We start from the raw sequence: 4,783 nt of genomic DNA, 5'->3' as shown, positions 1-4,783 counted from the left end.
ATCTAGTAGAGGTTTCAATGTCTTGCAAACCTAAATAGTCCGCTAGGGGAAGCACACATTGTGTCTGTGTGACTTACCGTAGTATTCAATGTGAGCGTTCGGCCAATTTCTCGGGATCTTCACACTCCTCTGAACCTTCTTTCGCACAAACATAAGGCCCGAAAGAGATCACATTCTGTGGGGTAGGTCACATTGTGTGTTTGGCAGACCTACAGAAGTTTCTGACCAATATTGAATCATTGAGAAGCAGACCTCATTTGCATCCAAGAACTCACTTGTCGACGAGGATCATTCTCACGGCCACATTCCACAATACACCGACATTCCACCCTCTTCGGACTCCTCATTGAACCAGCATTCACGGCCAGCCCCACATTCCATCTGTTAAAGCAAAATGCCTATAACTCCTGTCGCTCAAATTTGACACAGTGAGTCACCCAACCTCTCGGCAAGGTTCTTCAATCCTATAAACACCAGGCATCTCGTCAGTGTTATCGTCCCCGTCCTCAAGGGCATCAACGTCATTTGGCCTGGATGACATCTGGGATCTCATCCTGGCCATCTGGGGCTGTCATTCCACATTCCAGCACTTCGGCGATGGTCCCAAGAGAACCCACCTCCTTGAACGCGTCGGTGCTTCTTGACAGCGTCAGCTGAAAGGAGAGTTTTAAAAATCTAGGACGTTAACTTAACCCCTTTTTCTGTTGACATTTGGAAGACACATGGGACACCAACTTTTGTAGCGTGGCCAGTCCTTGTTAATTGATTTATGTCATGGCTCCTTCGTTCTTCCTCCCTCCCATTTTTTGACAGTTCTGTTCGTCAATTCAACATCTTTTTAATTAGTGTTTATGCCATGAGAGAATGAATGTGTTTGTACATAGATCACTGAAATTATGGACATATCTGGGATGACCAAGACTAGTCACATCGAGGCTGCACCCATTAGTCTTGTGCATATGTTGCAAGTTCGCCCTGTCCATAACTTTCTTGAAGCTCAAGAAAACGCAATTTTCAACATATGCCGGCAACCGTGACATTTTGACTAACAAATCGGACCAAAAGTCACTACGTCCAGCCTAAAGGTAATTGCGGCTGAATTGGCTTTTTGTTATGACTAGTCTTGGACGAGGTAGGTCATGGAGTACGTCCGTACTCCATGGGTAGGTCCATAATTTTCAGTGTTTATGGTTTGTACCACATTTCAATGGAGTTCCAATCTCGGAGACATTTCTAATGGCATTTCGAAGCTGTGCTGCCATTCTAAACCAGGATGCTTTCGGCAAGTGTTGCAAATATAGCTACATGCGTGTAGTCTTTCGGACTTTACGACTTGCCAAGGCCAAATGTGAAATGTGTTGTGCATGCCAACGAAATGGTTCTTGATATTTCTTTTGTTGTTTGATAACTTAATTGTTGAAAAATATAGAGTTCAAGACATAAACTCGGTAGCTTCCGAGTAGAGTACACAGATGCACTGATGTTTTTTGAATTAATGAAGTTTTTCGTTCTTGGTTCCCTATACTATTTAGTCGTCCAATTTGAACTAGTATCAGGTGAACAGTGCTCAGTGAATGCCAAAACGGCATTATCATGCAGTCTTTCAGCCCACTCTTTCAATACCCACCACCAGATGGGAGGCAAAAATTGTTACCTGAATAAACTGGGAGGGATATTGATCTCCAACGACAAACCCAACAGGAGAAATAACTAAATGTAGTGCTCTGTATTAGAAGAGTACGACAATAGCTAAGTTCAGCTCCTCTAATACAGGCGGACTAGATGAAACTAGAATGTGAAAAGCTAATTTCATTACTGAGGACATTAACATAATATTTGAGTCATACAAAGAATAGTCAAAGGCAGCTTAAACTCTTCAGAAATCAATATCGAATAATCAGCTTGATCGTGTCAACGATCGAGGTCCTGATTTCTAATTGACAGACAGCCCAAATGGAATGGGGAAGACGAACAGTAGATTGCTAAATAATCTACTCGTAGCATGCCATGAACGCTATTTCTGTTAAGGACATTATGTGACGTGGGTCACACAACATAAGACTTTGATAGAAATAGCCAAAAACACACAACACATAATAATTCCATAAAGAGGAATCGGCCCAAATGGCCTTTTAATTGGTACAGGCTAACTCACAGAGCGCCCTCTAAAGTCCCAACGTAAACCATATTCGTGTAGCGTAGGGAAGCCTATTGGTTGTTTGCTGGCTCTCACTAGCGAGAAAACGATACTCTGAGAAGCACAAAGTGAACCATTTTTTGTCGACTTTTTGGAAAGGTTGCACCAAAAATCCAAACCTTTATAAGTCTTTAATCAGATTGAAATTCCAAGTTCATATTGCGCGAGCCTATAACCTCAAAACGTTTTGCATCCATTCACAAGTGTATATTTAAGAGTGCATATGATCAAGTCAATAACCGAAACTTTGACAACAAACGAAGGCTGAAGTTAGCAAAAAGATTTCTATTCACCCCCAAGAAGCATGAAGGAGATCACTCAAGGACTTGCAAATTGTTATGCTTTCCACAATAATAATCAACTTGTGACGCCATCAATTAGTCTCACCTGTCAAAAGCAAGCCGGTCGCCAAAAGCATGACCACGAGAGCCTTCATTTCTATTGCAATCGAAACCTTCACATAAGATCCACGTAATATATCAATGAACTCCAACCGCACTCTGCTCCTCTCTCTTACCCTTATTAGGTTCTTAGGTTCAGAGATGTGTTTCTTCTGGTAGTGATGAAAACAAGTAGCGGCTCGAAAAATGCTCCAAGATGTTCTAACGTCTCAAAAGCGGGGAGCAAAACTGTCTTTGCGCCCCTTGTCCCATGCCCAATTCTCGTCAATAGCGTTCGCATCTCCCTGTAAAATAGCTCTTGACGTTATAAGGCTCAACAATCCGAGCCACGAGCATCTTGGGCCCTGAAACAAAACAAGGCCAAGAAGTGAAGTCAAGTGAAAAAACATGCTGCACATCTCTTTGGGAACGAGTTTCTCGTTCCCCTGGCTGAATGCTGTGGTGAGACTTGGGCCAAAAGAGGGTAGCAGGCTTCTTTCTTCCTTAAAGGGGTGGATGAGTTTTTCCAATTTTCGTTCATATGTACATACTAGGCAGTTCATAAACAAGGTTGAGCTGGAATGCCAGATCATGCTCGTCAATAGAGGCTTTGTTTAGAGATGAGGAACGAGAAGATGCGAGTTTGTGGGTTGAACTTGATTTGCTTAGAACGCAATTTAGGTTTTGATATATTTGAGGCACATTTTAAGATCTTTTGGTTTTTAATGCTGATGGGATCCAGTTAATAATCATGGAGGTGTGGACTAGGCTTAACAATTTACATTTCCCTTAACGGAAAAAGAAGCCACACTAGGGTAGTGTTTGTCTTATCAACGCCAAGCACAATAAAATGCAATAGAAAATAGCTATTCCTCCATCCTTCCTCTACACAACTCTGAGAATAGAACCAGGATAAGACAGAGAGACCTTTAAAAACAGGTCTTGGATATATTATTATTATCCTTGGGTGAGAAGACATTTTCTAGAACTCCTCTCTCAACACTGCTTGCTTCAAAACAGCGAAACGAATGATTGGCAGCAATTAGCTAGAGCAACATGAAAAGGTGACTCACACCTGCAAATGGTAAATGATGAAGCGAACTATTACAACTAACACTACTATATCAGTATTTTTATCATAATATATACATTTATCATTATCATTATTATTATTTTTTCTTTTTTGCGGACATCTTTACCCTACTTATCCCAGAAGTTGAAGACAAGAGATATATAATTATAATAAATCTTTATTGCGACTCTTGGCCATGTCATAGCGTAAAAGTAAATATAAATATAAATAAAATACTTCATTTAACTTAATTTTTATTATATAAATATATTATTTGATCGACCAACGAATAAGAATTGGCTGATCTGGCTAACCCTTGAATATAAGGTTGATCGGGTCGTTAACGCCTACATACGACCTACGAATATTTGAAGGCAGCAAATTGAACAATGAAGGAGCCCGAGAAAGAAGAGAGTTGACTTCATTGTTTTAACTTGCGTTACCACGTAATCGAGTACTTGAACATGAAGATGGAGAATTCATTGAGCAATCCCTTGGTGGGAATGCATCTGATCAGGAGGTAACACATAGCTCTACAAAGACTCGCTAGAAGCCTTGCAACGCGGTAAATTTTGAATGATTTTGCAACAAACCATGCTAAATTGTTTATACATGCTAAATTTATTGAAAGGAAGGTTGTTTGGGCTTTTAATGATGTTTTTGATGTCATATAATGAGGAAAAACATTTTCGTTTTAACAGAAAAAAATAAATCATAAATGATTATCAGTATGTATGATTTACTAAAAAGCATCTTTAAACATTTGACAAGCAGCTGCTAAGCCTTTGCAAGTTTCATGACTTGGTTTAAAAAAAATTGCCAAGCTACCAGACGCCCTGATTGTAGCTGGGCTTCAGCTTCTCAACATTCAAAATACTTTAAAGCTCTCATTACCTTCGACAAATGAAAACAGTTTAACTTTACAATGCTGCTATTTATCAACAGATTTGATTAAGATTCTCAAATTCAATGTATATTTTGGAATTAAAAACATTAGTGAAAAAATTTGTCTGTTTTCTAAAGAGGTTAATAGCTAATTGTTGCATACGTTTGTTCATAAAGTTTATTTTTTTCAATTAATGATTCCATTTGTTGGTTAAAGTACATATTGGGTAAAACATTACATGAATGAAG

General features: G+C 39.4%; 1 long non-coding RNA gene across 1 annotated transcript; it reads right to left on the bottom strand.

Annotated features, from left to right (window-relative positions):
* Positions 1-267: 267 nt before the first annotated feature.
* Positions 268-2,644, bottom strand: LOC131892372 (uncharacterized). Its single transcript, XR_009374552.1, has 3 exons — positions 2,585-2,644; positions 443-653; positions 268-381 (listed from the first exon to the last, which is right to left on the bottom strand). It is a non-coding gene; the product is annotated as an uncharacterized LOC131892372 (long non-coding RNA).
* Between the last annotated feature and the right edge of the window lie 2,139 nt (positions 2,645-4,783).

Source organism: Tigriopus californicus, chromosome 12, assembly GCF_007210705.1.
Source record: "Tigriopus californicus strain San Diego chromosome 12, Tcal_SD_v2.1, whole genome shotgun sequence".
In the NCBI taxonomy this organism is placed as follows: domain Eukaryota; kingdom Metazoa; phylum Arthropoda; class Copepoda; order Harpacticoida; family Harpacticidae; genus Tigriopus; species Tigriopus californicus.
The sequence above is the reverse complement of the archived record's forward strand: the minus strand, read 5'-3'. Positions and strand labels throughout refer to the sequence as shown.